The following is a 22779-nucleotide window of genomic DNA, read 5'->3' as shown; positions in this document are numbered from 1 at the left end:
GAGATGAAAGAAAAAAAAAGGAAAAAAGAAGGAAATAATAAAATAAAAAAAGGGAAAAATCAATAAACTAGGGACAAATTAAAGGTTTGGAATCAGACAGATATTTAGATAAAGAAATAAGGCCCCTAGCTAGAGAAGAATTCTATCTGGTTAACTTATTTGGTTTCAATACAGTTTGAAATCCTGCAAGCAATTAACTAACTGAGATTAGGAATGACGTACATTGTTCAAGTCTTAACAATGATGGGAAGCCGAATAGAATTCTTTATTGTCCAAGTGTGATTGGACACACAAGGAATTTGTCTTTCGCGCATAGACTCTCAATGTACATAAAAGAAAAGATACATTTGTCAAGAATCATAAGGTACAACACTTAATGACAGTCATAGGGTACAAATAAGCAATCGAATCATATTAGGAAACAATCAATATAAATCGTAAGGATACAGCAACAAAGTTGCAGTCATACAGTCCAGAGGTGAGTTGCTGCTGGTTCAGCCTGGTTCGACTGAACTGGTAGTGGTGATTTGGCCTGGGCCACAGAACTGGCAGCAACCCAGGCTGGCCACACACTCAAAAAGGTTCCCTGGTCTCTTCTGCCATTGCCGATATGTTTCTGCTCATGTGTAGAACAATTTATAGTTAACTGTGCATACATGAGCAACGCATGGTGTGTGCGAAGCAAACCGGTACCAACCGGTACAGGAACCCAGGATACAGTCATAGGTGGGAGGAGATGTGTGATAGGAACAATGAGAAGATTAATAGTAGTGCAGCCTTAGTAAATATTTTGACAGCGTTGAGGGAATTATTTGTTTAGCAGAGTGATGACGTTCTGGAAAAAACTGTCTTTGTGTCTAATTGTTCTGGTGTACATTGCTGTATAGCATCATTTTAAGGGTAGGCGTTGAAACAATTTATGTACAAGATATGAGGGGTCTGTAGATGTTTTCACAGCCCTCTTTTTGACTCATGTCTGTAGAAGAGTCTGACCATCCAGAGAGAAGGAGTACAGTGATATTTGGTTTCAACAGCTTGATCTGAAATGACAATTCAGTTTGGAAAGCCTGCTTCACAAGAAGAGTCAATCAAATCACCTCCAAATGGATTCATTGCGTCTAGTCTATGCACAGGCATACTAAATGGACAGATAGCTTGATTGCTTGTAAGACATCTTCCTCTGGAGCAATAGGTTCCCATAGTGACTATTTCAGCCTTGCAATTAAGCAGTGACTAATTAATTGAGCCTGTCAAGCAGAACAGAATAGGCAAAAAGGGGCCCACTTAGACACTTCCAGGAGGAAACTAAAATAAATTCCATGAAGGAAACCAGGAGACTAGGCTGTCATTTTGTGGATCCGTTACGGCTATTCCTGCCAAAATAGGCCTGAGCCATTTCTCTATCTTCAGGGTTGGTTGATAATACTACTGCTATGATGAATAATAATAGGGCTTACATTCAAAATTCTACAAAATTGAATTGCATTTTGGGAAGTAAGAAAAATGAACTCTCTGCTATCATTCTGAGGAATGGCAAAATATTTGGGCCTATGGCCTGTTTAAAAAATTAGCTTTACAGCACAAGATATCCTAGTCCAGCTCAATTCTGGCCACCAGAGAAATATTTTGAGGAAGGTTAGCTAAGAATAGAACTGGGAAGTTCATTGATGCTCAGACATCAGTCCAGAAAGGTACCTTGCTATTTGCTGTTCTTCAATAGGATAGACTCAAGCAGGAGACCCTACACAATTTCTGACAAATGGCAGTCCAATCTCTTCTTGAAAGTCTCAAGTGATGAAGCTCCCACAACTTCTGAAGGCAACTTCTGTTCCATTGGTTGATTGCTCTCACTGTCAGAAAGTCCGTCCTTGTTTCTAGTTTGAATAATTCCTTGGTCTTTTTTTACTTTTTCTAGAGTCTCCACATCTTTTCTACATCATGGTAACCAAAACTGGATGCAGTATTCTAAGTGTAGCCTTACCAAGGCCTTATAATGTGGTATTAACACTTCACGTGATCTTGATTCTATCCCTCTGTTTATGCAGCCTTATGCAGCCATATATATATATGGCTCTCTCTTTGTGTGTGTGTCTCTCTGTGTGTATGTGTATGTGTGTGTGTTTCAGCATAACTGTGGAACTCCGTGAGCAATTTCAACCAGACTTGGTACACAGATGATTTACTGTCTGGAGAAAAATACTGTGGGGGTAAGACACTCGTAACACCCCCTTGGGGTGTGTGTTCTGTTAAGATACAGGCTGTTATGCTGTAAAATGGCTTCTACTGTACAGTGCAGTGGAGTTGCCCTGATAACGGCTTCACAGTACTCCACAAGAGGTCTCCCTCTGGTAAGGGGAAAATCCAACATTAGAAATTATGTTTGGTGCAGACATTTTCCCCCTATAAATAAATACCAGGGCAATTCCAGGTTATCAGCTAGTAAATAATAAAAATAATAATTGAATAGGTTGGGTTAATCAGTATCAACCATTCAAGGTAGCCCAAGACAGAAAAGACCAATTATGTGTACTAGCACTACCTTTATTGTAAGGGTACAATAAGAGAAACTTGCAAGCATGAAAGAATTTATCCCCTCCCTTACTTTTAATCTCTCCAAAACTAGACTGGGGTTCCTTCTGAGATATTTCTTCCACTCCCACCTTTCCTTTGGATTCTTTATCAGACCATTGTCTAAGCTGAGGCTCTTCCTTCTGCCTCCCAAGGTCATCACCATGTACCATTTAATTCAGAGGTATTCAGGAGCATATTGTCCAAATCATCCTTTCATATGTTTATTCAATAATACTGTTAGGAATCAAATGTCCAAACCAAAAACTAATTATCCTCTGACACTTGTCCTCTGAATACTGAATGCTGACACAAGTATACAAAAAGGCAGATAGTCAAGGAAATAAGCTATTGACTTTTTTTTCTCAGAACATATTTAAATAAGTCAATGGAGAAGATAACATGTTGCATTGAATCAATTAATCCAACCAATACTGCGGCAAGCAAGGGCAGCTTTAATTCAAAAGTGTAACAGGAGATTTGGAAGTCTAACTATCCTCCCCTAATCAGATGCCACATGTGAATTGGTCAGTTGTGGAGCAAAATTTGAGCTGTTTTCAGTCATTTGCTCAAGAGACACAGATGGATTTGTAGAGCATTTAAAGAAGCAACGGATTTCTTATAAAGCTCACTATCTGTTGATATCCATGGCAAATCTAGACAGCATATTAAAAAGCAGAGGCATCACCCTGCCAACAAAAGTGCATACAATCAAGGGTATGGTTTTCCCAGTTGCAATGGATGACTGTGAAAGTTGGACCATAAGAAAGGCTGAGCACCAAAGAATTCAGGCCTTTGAACTCTGGTGCTGGAGAAAATTCCTGCGAGTCCCTTGGACTTCAAGGCAATCCAACCAGTCAGTCCTAGAGGAGATCAACCCTGACTGCTCTTTAGAAGGCCAGATCCTGAAAAGGAAACTCAAATACTTTGGCCACCTGATGAGAAGGAAGGATTCACTGGAGAAGAGCCTGATGCTGGGAAAGACTGAGGGCAAAAGAAGAAGGGGACAACAGAGAATGAGGTGGCTGGATGGAATCACTGAAGCAGTAGGCGTGAGCTTAAGTGGACTCCAGGGGATGGTAGAGGACAGGAGACCTGGAGGAATGTTGTCCATGGGGTTGCAATGGGTCAGACACAACTAACAACAGCAATCTGTTAAGACTTGCAAATAAACATTCACTGTAATACTCAATCCAGTTCTTCTGCTGTCTACCTGGCTGACAGAGGACAGGAGACTGATGCAAGGAAGGTGTGTCAGTTCTTTACTGACAGTACTGGAATCATGGACTTAAGAGGCATTTGAATCCAACTCCAGCTAGGTGCAAGGATCTGAATCAAAGCATCTGGAAAAATGGTTGCTAAAACTCCATATGAAAACATTTAGAGGAAGAGAGCAGAATTAATCCTATATCAAATTGCTCTAACTGTTTGGAAGGGTACTTTTCAAACATTTGATCAGAATCATTATCACTCTCACCGCCAGATGGTAAAAGATGAATAGCTGAAAAACTGTTCTAGCTGAAAAAGATCTGGAATGTAAAAATAACAATTCTGCTAGAGTATATTCAAACACAAAATGTGTCAAGCCAAGAAGTAAAGGATGGAGAATTTTTGAACATACCATTCTTGGCTAACATGATATGGTTATGACGAAGGACATCTTGATACGTAACCAGGATACTTGGATGTATGATTATTAAAAATTGGTCAGTGGTGATGAGTAGCAATTCAGCATTGCCTACAAAATAAGAGTTGGGCGGAAGAGAAATTTTAATGTCCTATCTTATCTTATTTATTTATTAAACCCATTTGCATAGTTGCCCAATTCACACATAGGTGAATTCCGAGTGGCTTATGATATTAAAATCATAACATAAAAATAGCATCCCATCCTCCATGGCAGGAGCAATCAAATCAGCCATTTGATAGACTCCAAATCCATTCATGGTCCCCAGACGTGCTGACAAAACCACCTCTTTAAGGGCCTTTTGGAATGATGTTCCATTCAGAAGGGGCCACCACCAAGAAGGCCCTTTTTTGTGGTCCCACCAGATCTACATGCCTAATCAATGGTACCTATACCCCTCACTTCCATTTGATAAAAATCATACAATACAATACAATACAATACAATACAATACAATACAATACAATACAATACAATACAATACAATACAATACAATACAATACAATACAATACCAGAGTTGGAAGGGACCTTGGAGGTCTTCTAGTCCAACCCCTGCCTAGGCAGGAACTCTATACCATTTCAGACAAACGGCTATCCAACATCTTCTTAAAGACTTCCTGTGTTGGGGCATTCACAACTTCTGGAGGCAAGCTGTTCCATTGATTAATTGTTCTAACTGTCAGGAAATTGCTTCTCTCCTTGATTAGTTTCCACCCATTGCTCCTTGTTCTACCCTCAGGTGCCTTGGAGAATTGACTCCCTCTTCTTTGTGGCAACCCATGAGATATTGGAACACTGCTATCATGTCTCCCCTAGTTCTTCTTTCTATTAAATAGAAATACCCAGTTCCTGCAACCGTTCTTCATATGTTTTAGTCTCCAGTCCCCTAATCATCTTTGTTGCTCTTCTCCTCACTCTTTCTAGAGTCTCCACATCTTTTCTACATCGTGGTGACCAAAACTGAATACAGGATTCCACGTGTGGCCTTACCAATGCCTTATAAAGTGGTATTAACCCTTCATGTGATTGTGATTCTATCCCTCTGTTTATACAGCCAAGGATTGCATTGGCCTTTTTGGAAGCTGCTGCACACTGCTGGCTCATATTTAAATGGTTGTCCACTAGGACTCCAAGACCCCTCTCATAGTTACTACTATTGAGCAAGGTACCACCTATACTGTACCTGTGCATTTCATTTTTGTTGCCTAAATATGGAACCTTACTCTTTTCACCATTGAATTTCATTTAATTAAAGTTTCATTTTATTAGAATTTCATTTCATCTCAGAGACAAACCAATGGTAACACCTCATGTCCTACTTTTATTGTTCCTTGACCAATGATAAGGAGGGATAATTTATTATGTATGGTTCAGATGAGTGAATCAATGAATGAGAGATGCTCATATTGCTAAAGTAAAGATTTTACGATCTACCAATAGTCTCCTGATGATAGTGTTCACTGAAAGGTGCTCTCTGAGCTTGGTTCCTTTCTTGGAGAGGTTTCATTACCAAACTAGGTAACATCATCATTTTATTTGGCTGTTGTTTACTGTTAGCTTATTTATCTGAATTGGTAGTTTTTTATTGGGGTATTCTTTGCTTCTTATTTTTTGGCCTAGTCTTAATCTTTGTGGGTTAGATAGCATCATCACCAGATGGATTTGTAACTGGCTGACCAACTGCACTCCACATGTAGTCCTCAATGGAACTGCATCTACATGGAGGGAAGTATGCAGTGAAGTACCCCAAGACTCTGTTTTAGGCCCAGTACTCTTCAACATCTTCATCAATGACTTGGATGAGGGGATAGATAGAGAACTCATCAAATTTGCAGATGACACCAAGCTGGCAGGAATAGCCAACACTCCAGAAGATAGGCTTAAGATACAGAAGACCTTGACAGACTTGAACATTGGGCACTATCTAATAAAATGAAATTCAATGGTGAAAAAAGCAAAGTTCTACATTTAGGCAAGAAAAATAAAATGCATAGGTACAGTATAAGTGGTACCTTGCTCAATGGTAGTAACTACGAGAGGGATCTTGAAGTCCTAGTGGACAACCATTTAAATATGAGCCAGCAGTGTGCAGCAGCTGCCAAAAAAGCCCAACACAGTTCTAGGCTGCATAAGCAGAGGGATAGAATCAAGATCATGTGAAGTGTTAATACCACTTTATAAGGCCTTGGTAAGGCCACACCTGGAATACTGCATTCAGTTTTGGTCACCATGATGTAGAAAAGATGTGGAGACTCTAGAAAAAGTACAGAGAAGAATAACAAAGATGATTAGGGGACTGGAGGCTAAAACATAGGAAGAACAGTTGCAGAAATTGGGTAGGTCTAGTTTAATGAAAAGAAGAACTAGGGGAGACATGATAGCAGTGTTCCAATATCTCAGGGGTTGCCACAAAGAAGAGGGAGTCAAAACTATTCTCCAAAGCACCTGAGGGTGGGACAAGAAGAAATGGGTGGAAACTAATCAAGGAGAGAAGCAACTTAGAACTGAGGAGCAATTTCCTGACAGAAAAAAATAATTAGTGGAAAATTTTTCCTCCAGAACTCGTGAATGCTCCAACACTGGAAGTTTTCAAGAAGATGTTGGATAACCATTTGTCTGAAGTGGTGTAGGGTTTCCTGCCTAAATAGGGCGTTGGATTAGAAGACCTCCAAGGTCCCTTCCAACTCTATTCTATTCTCTTCTCTTCTCTATTCTCTATTCTCTATTCTCTATTCTCTATTCTCTATTCTCTATTCTCTATTCTCTATTCTCTATTCTCTATTCTCTATTCTCTATTCTCTATTCTCTATTCTCTATTCTCTATTCTCTATTCTCTATTCTCTATTCTCTATTCTCTATTCTCTATTCTCTATTCTCTATTCTCTATTCTATTTTATTCTATTCTATTCTCTATTCTATTCTATTCTCTATTCTATTCTATTCTATTCTATTCTCTATTCTATTCTATTCTATTCTATTCTATTCTATCCCTATCCCTATCCCTATCCCTATCCCTATCCCTATCCCTATCCCTATCCCTAGCCCTAGCCCTATTCTATTCCATTCCATTCTATTTGTATTAATCTCTGCTCATCTGGATGTTGATTGATGATAAGGAGGTGTTTAGGTTTGTTTCCTTTTTGTTGTCTCTTTGGAATTGTTCATTGACTTTGCTCAGATACTGCATAAAAGGTTTCTTAATTTTATTAGGCAAACCTCTTGTAGTAGAATCTGCTTTCCTATAACTCGATATTTCGTGTCATGCATTCTGGAGGAAGACAGGAGACTAAGACAGGACAGGTCTTGATCTTCTTCGATGTGTCATCCTTTCAAATGTTTGAAGATTATGGTCATCTCCCCTCTCATTTCTTTCCTTGAGGCTTAACACACTTTGCTTTTTCAATCACTACTCAAATGGGGATTTTTTTTGTTTAATTCCCCAATCATCTTTGTTATCCTTTTTTGTTATCCTCTTTCAATGTCTCTGAATCCTTTTAAAGTGTAGTGCTCAGAACTAAGCGCAGTACTTTACTTCCCATGATTTGAAAATTATACTTGATGCAGCCTAAAATTGCATTTGTGCCTACATTACTATATGACTGATCAAGTATCATTCCAATAACTTTTTGTTGTTGTTGTTGTTGTTGTTGTTGTTGTTGTTGTTGTTGTTGTACTGTTGCCAGCCAAGCCTGGTATCCCCCTATCTTATATTTCTGCATTTGACTCTTGTTTGTTGTAACAAGTTAGTTGTCACACAGTTAGTAAAAAAAGGAGCAAATCTACTGTTAACACACACACACACACACACACACATACACACACAGATGGAAACAGGTCAGCCTACACACAAAAAAGGAGGAAACAGCAGCCTGTTATGTAGGATAAGAAGGAAAAAGATATGCAAGGGAATTTGAACATTGTTTCTAGGGCAGTTGCCGTCATTCTTTTGATTATGGGATTCTAACTTTCCTCAATAAATATAGCCTCTTGCATTTCTTGTGTGCTTTCAGATTTTGGAAGTGGGGAAATAGTACAGTTAGGAACAAAATTCCCACTGAATCACGTAGAATAAGGGGAAGAATGAACACGAGCTTTTAGCTTCTCTAAGCATTACCTATATTGCCTTTGCTGCTGTAACTGTCACTCAGCGACATTCAAAGAACCCCTATTTTTTCTCACTTCTGATCCAGTGAGACAGTAAGCAGGTTTATTGTGTTGTCTGAATATAACCCAAGAGCCTTATCTATAGCTACCATGGTAGGATGGTAAAGAGACACCTGCCTGCTTCAAAAGAACATCTGGAGTGGACATTCACAATTATTTGCATTATTATTGTATTTTCTGTTTACTTTTTACCTATATCTATAGATTTTAAACAGGGACATGGTGGTTCAGTGGCTAAGATGCTGAGCTTGTTAATCAGAAAGGTCGGCAGTTCAGAGGTTCAAATCCCTAATGCCCTGTAATGGGGTGAGCTCCCGTTACTTGTCCCAGCTTCTAGCAGTTTGAAAGCACGTAAAAAATGTAAGTAGAAAAATAGGAACCATTTTGGTGGGAAATGGTTCGGCCACATGACCATGGAGATGTCTTTGGACAGCACTGGCTCTTTGGCATTGAAACAGAGATGAGCACCACCCCCTAGAGTCGGGAACAGCTAGCACATACGTGCAAGGGGAACCTTTATGGATTTTAAGTATGAAGGGAAGGGAAGAAAAGGAAAGGAAAGGAGAAAATACAGTTGAAATAAAATGAAAGAAATATAGAAAAAATTTCTTCCCCCTTCATCAAGACAAGAACAAACATTTTCAACTATTTAACATCTTCTCTAATATTTCAACCAAAAATCTCTTCATCCCATATCTCATCTTATTAAAAAGATAATAAATAATAAAGCTTTATCATCCAGTCTTGATAATAGCCAAAGTCCATTAAGGGCTATCAGAATAATATATCTAGACCTAGTTCAAATCTATATCTACATTATTTATATCTATATCATATCTATATATCTAATCCTAACTTTAAAAAATTAAATCAATTTCATATTTCTTTTCTTTACTTAACACAATACCTTGTCATTTTATCTACAGAAAGAAAGTTCTTCCCATGTCTTATCTTGCATCTATAAATAAATCCCCAAAATCTCTATTCAAACTTAATCAAGATAAATTCCATTACAAGCTAGTAGAAACAAAAACATATTTGCTATATTAATCTTTAATATTTTCAAATGATGTGCCACAAATTAATTTCTTATCATCTTCTTTTCATCTCTTCTTAATTGTAATACCATAGCTTATGCCTTTCTCTAAAATTATAGCAAAGTCTCTTTTCCTTCCATATCTTATCTATAAACAAATCTTTAAAGCCTCATCATTTAGTCCTAGTCCAGAAAAACTCATTATAATTTGTTAGGAAAAAAGACAATCATATATATTTTAATTTTCATCCAATAAGTCAACTTTGTAAAATTTCAATTTACTTTTAAAGGTCTTGATGTTTATTCCTTTTAAGTAATGTACCAAAAGCTGGTTTATTTTCTTTCACTCTTTTCCTTTTCTCAGAAATTTCCTTATAAGTTGCAGTTAGTCTTTGACTCATGACCACAATTGAGCCCAAAATGTATGTTGTTAAGTGAGACATTTGTTAAGTGAGTTTTGCTCCATTTCATGATTTTTCATAATTGTTAAATGAATTACCAAAGTTGTTAAATTAGTAACATCGTTAAGTGAATCTGGCTTGTCCATTGATTTTGCTTGTTAGAAGGTCACTAAAGATGATCACTTTACAACCATCATATGAACCAGTTGCTAAGGATCTCAATTTTGATCACATGCCATCAGAATGCTGCAAGGGTTTTAAGTGTGAAAAATGGTCATAAATCACTTTTTGAGTGCCATTGAAATTTTGAATGGTCACTAAATGAACTGTTGTAAGATGAGGACTACCTGTGTAACACATCTCTTTTATAAATCCAAAATAGAAGAATTGTCCAAATCACTTTTCTGGTTTATTATTTGTGTATAACAATTAAACCTCAGCTGGTTTTATTTGCAAATCCCGTATCACATACACTACTTGTTAATATTATTCTTGCATGCTGTCATGTTTTAGATCCATATCAGAAGTGGGTTCCTACCGGTTCCGACCGGTTCAGTTGAACTGGTAGTGGTTTGGTGGCCTGGGTCACTGGAATTGGCAGCGACCCAGGCCTGCCACGCCCCCGAACCGGTTCTCCTACTGGGCTGTCATCTTGATTTTCAGTTCTGCGCATGCACAGAACAATTGTAATTGCACAAATTTATTTATTTCTTTTTTAATGTTTTGAGCATGCACAGGCCTATTTTTGTACAAATGTATGTGTGTACGGAGCAAAAAAACTTTTGTGCACCTAACTAGCAGAAATGCCAGGAGCAACCTACCCCTGATCCACATGCAAAACAACCTGATTGTCAATTATATCCTCTTTTATCAGAGGGTCTCCGGCTTGGGCAGGGAGTTGGACTAGATGACCTACAAGGTTCCTTCCAACTCTGTTAATCTGTTAAATCTGTTATCTCTTCTTTTAAGCCAATTTTTATTGTATTGGATAGTTTAAAGAGTAGATTCTGGGTGCATTGTTGTCAAAGATCCTTGAATTCTTCCAGAATTAAAATACTTATCTCTATTATGGGTCTTCTTCTTTAATTATAATCTTTAATTCTTTCTGGTTGCCTCTAGTAACCAGCCTTCAAGCTCTTATCATTTTTTTCTTTCTTTCATCCAGAACATTTTCCCTGAAAGAGATTTCTTACATTTAAACTCAAAATCTTCATAGATTTTGAACAAACTACAGGAAGTATTCCTATAATTATTTTCAAATTCTTGTTTCCTGTTAATCTGACTCCTACGTCCTTTCCAAAAAAAAACCCTTTCCAAAATCAATATTCTAATCACCCTTGTGCTGCTTATTTCCAAATAAAACAGTTTTTCTTTAAGTTTTAAACTTACATAAATCTTCTTTCACTGTCGGTTGGAGGAAAATCACCCAGTGCACTAAAAGTCCTTTTGAAGGTTCTTAATATATGTGTGTGTGTGTGTGTGTGTGTGTATGTGTGTGTGTGTGTGTGTGTGTGTTTTATTTTTTTATTTTTTTTATTTTTTTATTTGTGCTGATAAATAAATAAAGGGAGACTAGTATGTTATATATATATAACAATTTACAAGCTATTTCCAATAAAAGTGATTAAAAGGGGAAGTGGGTGAAATCTGTGGATTGTTTGGAAGGCTACAAACCGGGGGCTGTCCCTGAAAAAATGTAAGGGGCTGGCCCCTGTCACTTTGCCCCAGTTTTACCCAATGCAAAGAGAGAACATTGGGCCAGAGTGGCTTCAGGCTGGACTACCAAATGCAAAGAGGAAACATGCCAGTAGTTTGGAGAGTTGCGTCAAGCTGGCCATGTCCACCAGTTGTCCATGCCCACCCAGTCAACCACACCCAGTGACTGTCATTAAACTGGCCATGCCCATCCAGTTATCCATACCCACGCAGTTGGCCATACCCACCCAGTGAACCACACCCAATGAGTGTTGTCAAACTGGCCACGCCCATCCAGTTGGCCATGCCTACCCAGTCAACCACACCCAGTGAGTATCATCAACCTGGCCATGCCTACACTGTTGGCCATGCTCACCCAGTTGACCATGCCCACCCAGTTGACCATGCCCACCCAGTCAACCACACACAGTGAGTGTCATCAAGCTGGCCATGCCTACCCTGTTGGCCATGCTCACCCAGTTGACCATGCCCATCCAGTTGGCCATGCCTACCCAGTCAACCACACCCAGTGAGTATCATCAACCTGGCCATGCCTAGCTATTTGGCCACACCCGCCCATTTGGCCACATCAACCCAGTTAGCCAGCCCGCCCCCCCCCCAGTCAACCACACAGAGTGAGTGTCATCAATCTGGCCATGCCTACCCTGTTGGCCATGCCCACCCAGTTGGCAATGCCCACCCAGTTGGCCACACCCACCCAGTCAACCATACCCAGTGAGTCTCATCAAACAGGCCATGCCTAGCCATTTGGCCATGCCCATCCAGTTGGCCACGTCCACCCAGTCAGACACACCCGTCTGGCCAACTACAGTCCTGATGCAGCCCTCAGTGAAATTGAATTTGACACCCTTGCTCCAAACTATGGCTTGGGCAAAGCTGACTCTACTGTCATAGTTCCAAAGAGCATCCTCCATCAAATAAGAATCCGAGGTTAGATGTTCATCAAAGTTCCAATTTATTAGAGATGCCATGTTGGCGCATCTGGGAAAACCTGAATTTGAAAGTTTCCAGGTTTTCCTCACCCAGTTGCAAGTTCAAGACCCTGCCTCAACAACCGCATGTCTATCACAAGGTCCAATCAGTCATTATCCAGAGGAAGATTCCTCCCAGTCACACCACTCCAGGTGCAGGGGCAATTGATCTTGACTCACTTAGAAAGAATGTTATTTTGAATATATACCTCCCATGCTCCATGCAATTCTTCCCTCCCAGTTTCCCATAGTAGAATATGTGGCACGCTTGAAGCCCACTGTAAAAGATGGCTTCCAAGCCTGACATCTACTGGTTACAAGAGCTCTAAAATCCCTTAGACAGTCCTGTTTTATGGCCTTATTGCAGGGAGCATCTGACCCCTAGCAGTCTGGGTCAGGGGTGGGTTGCTCCCTGCATTACTGCCGGTTCGGTGCACACAAAAATTTTGCTCCGTGCATGTGCACATTTGCACAAAAATAGGTCTGTGTATGCACAAAACATTTAAAAAAGAGAAAAAAATCACATTTCTGCAATTACAATTGTTCTGCACATGCGCAGAACTGAAAAACAATATGACAGCCCTGTAGGAGAAACAGCTGTGGGGGAGTGGCAGGCCTGGGTCTCTACCAGTTCCAACCACCCAGGCCACCAAACCACTACCAATTTAGCCAAACCGGTAGGAACCCACCTCTGGTCTGGGTTATCTCAAATTCTGTCCTCCATCCAGAGAGTTAGAGAGCTGATTCCTTCATCAGCTCCACTTTTGGCTGCAAGTATCCACTCCACTAAAAGCGAAAGCAGTTTTGGTCCACCATCGCTTCCCCAGTTCAGTGCAGTTTAGATGAGAAAAGGCAACAGAAGTGTGAGCTGTGAGAAGAAAGGGCTTCAAAGAAACCCTAACCACTCTCTAAATTTGGCTGCAAATTCACTCTTCATTTTTTAAGATTATGTTTTGATCCCAGAATAAAAACGAAAGATGCCTTTCTATAATTCATGTGGTTCTTGTTCCTTTGGTTGGTTAGCTGTGCTGGGTTCAACCCTGAGCAACATTATTTATTTGATAGGGCTCCCCACCAGTGAGGTTCTGAGGGAATCCTAGTATGGATGACCTAATGCATGCAGTCATTTTACACAATTTTCACAAATGCATTTGTATTTATCAATTTGTCAAACATGTACAAGATAACAGGTATAAGTATAAACATGGACATGAACAAAGGAAGTGAGTATAAATAAATGGAGACGGTAGGAGAGGGACGGTAGGCACGCTGGTGCACTTATGCACTCCCCCTTTATAGACTTCTTGGAATGGGGTGAGGTCCACATTAGACAGTTTAAGGTTGAAGCTGTGAGGGTTTGAGGATGTAACAATGGTCGGGTACAGCATTCCAGGTGTTGACCACTCTGTTGCTGAAGTTATATTTTCTGCAATCAAGTTTGGAGCAGTTTACCTTGAGTTTGTATAAATTGTTTGCCCATGTATTATTGATGTTGAAGCTGAAGAAGTCATTGACAGGTAAGATGTTGTAGCAGACAATTTTGTGTACTATGCTTAGATCATACTGCAGGTGGCAGAGTTCCACATTGTCCAAGCCCAAAATTTCGAGTCTGGTGGCATAGGGAATTCTGTTGTGAGCAGAGGAGTGGAGGACTCTTCTTGTGAAGTACCTCTGGACCCGCTCAACCATATTAATGTCCGATATACAGTGTGGCTTCCAGACAGATGAGCTGTATTTGAGAATTGTATTTTAGAAATGCCACAATGTCCCCCTCCCAAGGCTCTCTCTTTCATCTCCCTTGTGCTCATTTCTGTGATCTTTATTAACTTTACCAGGGTTGGTTTGTCTTGAGTAGGCAGCTCATTTGAAATCCAGCTGCTTTAAATTTCCAGCAAAAGAAGCTCTCTGTATGTATATATGCGCGTGTAATGTCTTGTGAGATGGGCTTGCCGTGGGGTCACAATAACTGACATGTCTCTTTTCAGTTCCCCTCGCTTCTTATGAATGATGCACGTCAAACACAGCTGTGAAGTGCACTGGGGATTCTTCTATCTTCCCTCTGCATCTTGATTTACTTTCACAGCTTATATCTTCCAACTGCATTAAAAACCATTGGAGATTCCTGATCTTGCAGAGTTACAGGAGGTCTGAGGCCACCAGGGGATTTGGGCTTTAAAACAAACTGAGCCACAAAGTTGAATAGGATTTATCAGTCTGGTAGAGCCACGCTGGACTGGAGAGCCTAAGGTTATAGCCCTTGAGTGAGAAGAATATATAAAAAGGCATTTGAGAGGCACTTCACTGGTTACTGAGCATTTGAAGTTTTATGTCTCTAGGAGTTCAATTATAAACTAGCTAAGGATATCATATATACTCTTTAACAGTTTTCTGATAAGTAGGCTTGCTATCTGTGGGCAGTGTCTTCAACAAGGTGGAAGTCTTTCCAGAAGTAGCTGAACATCCAGAATTTTTCACCCGTGGTCATGCTAGATGAAGGTGGTAGGAGATGTGGCTGTCAACATGCACACCTATGCCCCCAATACTTCTAGTCCAGAGCTGGGTTGCTGCTGGTTCAGTCTGGATTGGGCGAACTGGTAGTAGCATTGGTAGGAGGCTCTGTCCACCCACCCAGATGTTTCTGCGCATGCATAGAAGCTTCTGTGCATGTGCAGAAACATTTCATGTGTGCATGAGCGAACCACTAGGGGAAAAAATTAGAAACCCACCACTGTTCTAATCAGCCAGTATTCTTTTACGTTTAAAAAGTTGTATTTCCTTTAATGCAGATCCATTCTTTCTCTTGAAACTCTTTGCTCTGTGCCTTTCACAATGTTTCTGGTTTATTCTTCAGGATCTCCATGCTTCTTGGTTCTAAGAAGTGAATGAACATATATTATGCAGATCCAAGGATCAAAATATATTGTGCTCTATTGGTCCATACAGTTCTGTTCTGCCTGCATCAGCATTGGAGAACCTGATATTCTCTTAATTTTCACCTCCCATCATTCCCATCCAGAATGCTCAGAATTTGTTGGTCCGGATATCTGGAGGAATCAGATGGTAGAAGGACTCCTAGACTAATTAGAAAAACTGAGCAGTTCATTCTCATACAAAGGAATAGCATTTCTCAACATATTTTATATAGCCTTATATAATTATTTTTGACCATCTTATTCATTCTAATACATATATAATCTCTCATTTCAGGTCTTTTCATGTTCCAACTCTCACCTTGTGTTTCCAAAAATGATAAAATATATTCCATATGTCATAATATCCTGTCTTTCCTTTGTTTTTTTTTAATTCTAATATTAATAATATTAGTCTATCCATTCCTGCACATGTTAATATATTCCTTTTCTGAAGGGGTATTTTCACTTTTCCATTGCTGTGCATATAACATTCTCACTGCTGTTAGGATGTGAAGCATTAGGTATATTGACCCTTTGCTATAGCCATCTGTGATAATGCCTAATAGAAATAATTCTGGCTTGAGTTCTATATGTTGTCCAACCATTTTTTTCTAGCCACATCTGAATTTATAATCAATATCTCCTTACTTTTTTATAGGTTTACCACATGTGGTACTAGGTGCCTGGTAATTGTTTACATTTCCAGCATTTTGGGGATGTATTGCTAAACAGCATTTCTCAACCTTGACCACATTAAGCTGTGAGGACTTTCAACTCCCAGAATTCCCCAGCCAGCCATGCTTCTATGTTGACTGGAGAAATCTAAGATTTAAAATTCACACAGCTTAAAGTAGCCAATATTGATTAACACTGCACCTCTTCCAATCTGGCCACTCCAGATGTTCCAGGATCATTATTTCCCCAAATCTCCTATGCTGGCTGGGGAATTCTGGGAGTTGAAGTCCTCATAGCTTAAAGTGGCCAAGATTGAGAAACACTGCAGTAGAGTGTTTAACACAAGCCCAGTAAAAGATATCTAAAACTGCATCACCAGAGAATTTCTCATCTCTGCCTCTCCTTTCACTTGGCTGGTTGAATGAATCATCATGTCAAAGGAAAAATCCCTAGAAGAAAAAGCTGTTATGTCTATCCTTATGAAACCTATAAACACTTTTTGGCTCATTCTGTTTCTCTTTATTCCTTACTCTCTTGTACTTCCCATCCCCCCGTGCTCGGCTCAGCTCAGCTTGTCTGTTTCAGTTTAACATCTTTAGGGGCAGATGACAAATGCAAGAAGGGGCAGAGAGAGAAACCTTGTTTTTGATCGATAGCATTTAACAACAACACAGCAACCAGTTTTATCCCTCCCCTGCTACATTTCAATTTCAATTCAGACCTTGCCATCGCTGTACTGAAAACCTGTGAAATAGTCCCTCGCAAAAGAGAGAGAGAGAAAGGGAGTGTGTGTGTGAGAGAGAGACGTGATAGGAAAATTACATTTCTGATGCTACCCAGTATTCTGACCTATTGCAATTGATAGTGATGCTGGGTTGCCATAGCAACCACAGAAACTATAAAATGGTCCTGCTGGTGAAGAGGTCTCTTAGATGGTCCAATAAAGTTTGAAAAATGGGTTGAAATCTAAATACTAGAAAGGAAATCCTAGTGTTAATTTAAAAAAAAAAAACAGAAGAAGAAAAAGGGGGGAATGATGGACATCAAAAACTGGACATCAAAAACTGGACATCAGAGGAGAGAATGTAATCTTTTTGATATGATGACAAGGATAGTGATCAGAGGTACTGAACTTGAGAGTTGTTTATATATATTTATATTTGGACAAATCCATATTCTTATTCTGTATTTTTCATATTTTTACCAGTATCATGATTCCACTCAATTCCATTTCCCCTCCCATTTCTGCTAATTTGCAAATTAAATTTCCCTCTCCTTTTAATGCTTAGTGTCAGGCACAATCAATCAGATCCATATGCAAAGAGTTCATTTAGCTATTTTATTGTTCATTTCTGTAACACAGGTATTTTCTCAGACTGGCTCTCTGTACCTGAGCCAGACTAAATAAGGTTCAACAACATTCAAAGGGGTTCAGGCCCTCCTGTGCTTACACAGAGATTCCAGACTAATTCCCTTCTTGCCTCCTCCTCCCTCTGAATCAGCCAGTCTCTTTCTGACCTCTAGAGTTATTTAGACTTCTTTTCTTTTCTAATGTGTACAGTATTTGCATGCATACTCTTTGATTGCCAAGGGATGTTATTATTTAAGAAAATGCACATCTACTCTTTATTTGTCCATATATTCTCCATCATCTACTCCCAACTCACCAGAATAGTCTTAGCATGGAGTGACAATAGGTTGGATCAGCTATCTAGGGCAGGGGTAAGATTCTAGCATTCAGACTGGTTTAGGCAAACCAGTAGCCCTGACAATTTGCTGGGAGTGAACCAGTTCGCTCCGATGATCAAGTGGGCTTGTCCACCACCCCTGCACTCAACTGACCATTATCTTCTTAGTTGAGTAGTGCGTCAGAGCAGATTTCTGCTCCTCAGCTGTTTTCCTCCCCAGCAGGAATGCAGTAGGTCTAAAAGCCATGCACACGTGCACAGTGCATGTCAGGTGCATGGGTGAGTGAAGTGACTGCACGCAAAGTGCATGAGCACCAAACCAGTTGTTAAACTGGTAGGATCCCACCACTGGACAGGGGTGTCAAACTCATGGCCCATGCGTCATGTGCAGGCCACACCCACCTTGTTTAGAAAAGGGGGGAAAGTTATAATATGTCACATGACAACAATGTGACACCGCAAGTTTAACACGCCTAGTCTAGGGGATTCAGCTCAATTTAAAGAGTACAGATTGGATCACCACAAAATTTAAAAAGGCTTAAATGATTGAGGGGTGACTTTCTTAGAGGAAAAAAAGGGAAGGAAGGGATTTTTTTTTTAATTTACCAGGGGAAACAGCTTCAAGTAAATTGTTATGCAAATTATGCACAATTAAAAATCGTAGGAAGAATACACAGTTAACCTATAAGGATAAGTAATTAAGATTGTAGTGATCAGCCAGAATATCTATTGGCCACTGCAGGCAAAGATCTTCCTTTTTATAGTGGGGATTAACAACAAAATACTAAAGGAGAAAATACAGTATCAAATACGCCAAGCAGAATATCCCCTCCCTGAATATTATTTCCTAGGGTATAATAAACCATCAGTTGAACTATGAAACACTTAGACTCAAAGGAATGCTGATTCCGAAGTGCTGGGAAGGAACAACAGACACATTGTTATACCCCATTGTGAAAGACAAAAGACTATTGTATTCATTCCTGTTACTTTACTATTAAATCTCAACATATATGCCATAACCTGGTCGAGTATTTGTTGAAGTGATTAAATGTGTATTATAGTTTGCACGCATTTATAAAAAAGGGAGTTGTATCCAGGATTTTTTTTAATTTTTTGTATGAATTTTTATGTATGATTATATGATTTTGTATCCATGATGCAAGGCATGTGGTGGCTCAGTGGCTTAGATGCTGAGCTTGTAGATCAGAACGGTAGCAGTTCAGCAGTTTGAATCCCTAGCGCCCATAATGGAGTGAGCTCCCATTACTTGTCCCTGCTTCTGCCAACCTAGCAGTTCGAAAGCACGTAAAAATGCAAGTAGAAAAATGGGAACCACCTTTGCTGGGAAGGTAACAGTGTTCTGTGTGCCTTCGGTGTTTAGCCATGCCAGCCACAGGACCATGGAGACGTCTTTGAAATGGAGATGAACACCACCCCCTAGAGTCGGGAACGACTAGCACATATGTGCTAGGGAAACCTTTACCTTTACCCATGATTCTTTTGAACTTGTATTTTGTCTCTATATCATTTCTCTGGTGCCCTATCAAACAATATTTTTCTCTTCTGTGGAGTTGGAAGTTGATCTCTAGTTCTAAACAAATTCCGAAAAATTCTCCCAGAATATTCTGAAGCACCTTAAAATAGATACTTAACTTGAAGTCCAGAGTTAAATGCCCCTTCAAAAGCCTTTCAAAGTTTTGAAGTTTCTTCACTAAGTTCTAATTCCTGCTGCAGTTCCATATGGGGAAACTAATCATATAGATGTCAACTTTGGGTCCCTTTTGGTGTAAGCATTTGAACTCAGTTCACTTTGATTGGAATATTCAGACTGAGCTAACAAATTGAGTTCAGAATGACTAAAACGGATATGTAGAAATTCAGAAAGAATCCGAATCGTTTCAATTTTTTTTCAATTTAATTAAACCCTTCCTCTGAATCAATTCCAACCATTGAACATTCATACAATCCATTTTAAAAGAACTAAAATGAAACCTTTAAAGCCAGTTGGAGATATTGTTTAAGGCACTGGATTAGGAACCAGGAGACTGTGAGTTTTAGTCTAACCTGAGGTACAAAGCCAGCTAGGTGACTTTGGGACAGTCACCCTCTCTTAGCCCGAGAACAGTGATGGTGAACCTATGGCACGCATGCCCGATATGGGTCACAGATCCATGTCGCCTGGCATGCATGGTGTCTTCCATTCCTCTTCCGGGTTTCTGGCACACATGACAGTCATCTAGCTTTTGGCATGCAGCAGTTTTGGAAACTGGAAGAGCTGGTCTTCCATTGTCTGGAGTGTGCATGCATGCTGGTCAGCTGATCATCACGCAAACATGCACGCCAGCAACTGGATGACTAGCTGGCAGGTGTGCAGGCACACATCATAAACCAGAAGTTCATTTTACGGTGCGCGCATGTTCCCTGGGTAGCTCCTCTTCTGGGTTGTGGCCTCAATGCTCACACATGCATGCGTACACTCCCTTTTTGGTACTCAGGGCTAAAAAGATTTGCCATCACTGCGCTAGAAAGTAGGCAAAGGCAAACCACTTTAAAAAACATTGCAAAGAAAAACTGCAAGGACTAATCCAGGTGGTTGCCAGGAGTCAAAAACCAGGGACAGGGGGGCAAGGGGAGGGGAAGAAGAGGGAGTGGGGGGAAGGGAGAGGAAGGAAGGAGGAGAAGGAGAAGCAGAAGGAGTAAGAAAAGACCTCCAATTATCTCTCACCCACTCCATCGCCCATTATTCTTACCCTCCCTTTTTGTACTGTAAAAATAGATTTTTTTTTAAAAAAACCCACATCTTCAGAAGAGAGATCTCAAGAGATGAAAAAAATAACCAACTGTCTCATGCTTCGTCACCAGCTAAATGTTTTCTGAGAAACCAAACTCACACCTCTAAAAGGTGTGATCTAAACATCACCACTAAGAGATGGATCCAAAAACGGCCAACTCAGTTTGACAGAATGACTTTTAACCAAGCAGCAAAACCAATGCCTCAAGAAGAAAAGTTGAGAGTTGAAAACTGAAATTGAAAAGCATCTCAGGAACTAAAGGCAAACTGAAAACCAGCTTGGTGCAGCAGTTAAGACTAAAAACCTGGAGATCCTAAATTCCAATGCTACCAGCTGGTTGACTTTGGGCCAGTCACCATTTCTGAAAAACCCTGCCAAGGAAACTGCAGGGATGTGACCAGGTAATCAAAAACTGACTTGAAGGCACCCACAAACTAAAACTTTATTTTAAATCTTGGAACTTTTGGAAACGTGACTCCTGATGCATCAGTCAAAACAAGATGGGAATGTTGGTCTAGCAGAAGCATAAACTCTAGATCTCAAGGTGCCATTCCCAACTGAACTTCAAAGCCCTCTGACTTGCACTAATAGAAGAAGCACATCATTCACCTGCTTCATTTCATCTGGAACCAAAGGAAAAAAAAAATCAGGTGAAGGGAAGTCAACTCTGGCTACCTCTGCATGCTTTCAAGATTTCTAGCAAAGAGAATGACAGAACAGCCACTCTGTATGTTATATTCAAGGCTCCGAGCCTGATGTCTTCTACATGTTGAGAAGAAGTTTGAAAAAGTTTCTGCGAACTCAATTAGACATTTATGGAAATCCATGTTGTTGACATGAGTTATTCTTCGATTCATTACAAAATTCTAGAAGGTGTAAATCTGAGGTGGACATTGACGCCAAATGTAACCAACACTTGGCTTAACTTTTCTGGCCAGGTATTACTCTAAAGAGGCTGAAGACAAAAGTACTAAGCATGATATATAGGAAAGTATTTTAAACACATTTCTCTAACCCCAAAATAAAATACAACACTATTTTCCAAATAAAATGTGGGAATCAATCAGTATTGGAATTCAAAAAATTTTACTACTGGTTCTGTGGATGTGGCTTGGTGGGCATGACGTGGCTTGGTGGGTGTGGCAGGGGAAGGTATCCTTAAAAATATAAAATCTCGATACCCACCTGTTCTGACCCCCCACTCCATCCGGTGAGGCACACTGACACAAGATTACTGCTAGACAATTTATTCACAGTAAATTAACATATCGACAAGACTTTGGCAGCAACCCAAATAAGATAAGAAATACATACGAGAGCTTCTCCAGCGTTAGTATATTAGTTGAATCCTGCAAACAGCCTCCTCCCAAAGTCTCTCCTTATATACTCTCTTGGGAGGGACATAATCACAACCACCTGGGTCCAATTATCTCCTTTGTCTCCTTAATTGCTGCTGGCATTTATCCGCGCGCCTCTGCCGGACATCCAGGACCAATTCCCTCTGAACCTCATCACTGCTCAAAGGCCTGACATCTTCATCACTGCTCCAGGGCCTGATGTCATGGGCACACTCCCTTTGGCTTTCACCACTGCTCCATGCCTCAGGTGCCTCCTGGTGACCAACCAGCCTCTCTGGTCCCTGCTTGGAGTCTGAACCCTGTCCAGGGTCCTCCACATCTTCCAGAGCCAACTCATAGGGTCCTTCGCTATCGGAGTCTTTTTGCAGCTCCAACAGCTCCTGCTGGGCCACAACACCTACCCTACTCCAAGGGAAGGATACTGTAAAATCTGCATTCTCACCTCACTCCAAGGGAAGGCTACTGCAAAATCCCCATTTCCTCCCAATCAGTTGGGAGGCAGAGAATAGAGGGGGCAGGTCCAATCAGAGGTGGTATTTACTGAACCACTCAAAATTTCTGCTACTGGTTCTCCAGAACTGGTCAGAACCTGCTAAATACCACCTCTGGAACTAATACAGTGTAAAACATTGAAATCAATACATCAGCAAGCTTTAAATGAAATAAAAAATAGTGTTGCTGAAAGATGACAGTGTTATCAGGGGTGGGCTGTTGACTGGTGGTCCCCAAAGGTTAGGAAGCACTTTTCTAGATTATTAAAATGAACAAAAATGCTAAGATTAGAACTGGATTTTCTTCTCCGCCTA

Source organism: Thamnophis elegans, chromosome 12, assembly GCF_009769535.1.
Source record: "Thamnophis elegans isolate rThaEle1 chromosome 12, rThaEle1.pri, whole genome shotgun sequence".
Taxonomy (NCBI): domain Eukaryota; kingdom Metazoa; phylum Chordata; class Lepidosauria; order Squamata; family Colubridae; genus Thamnophis; species Thamnophis elegans.
Note: the sequence above shows the minus strand (reverse complement) of the source record.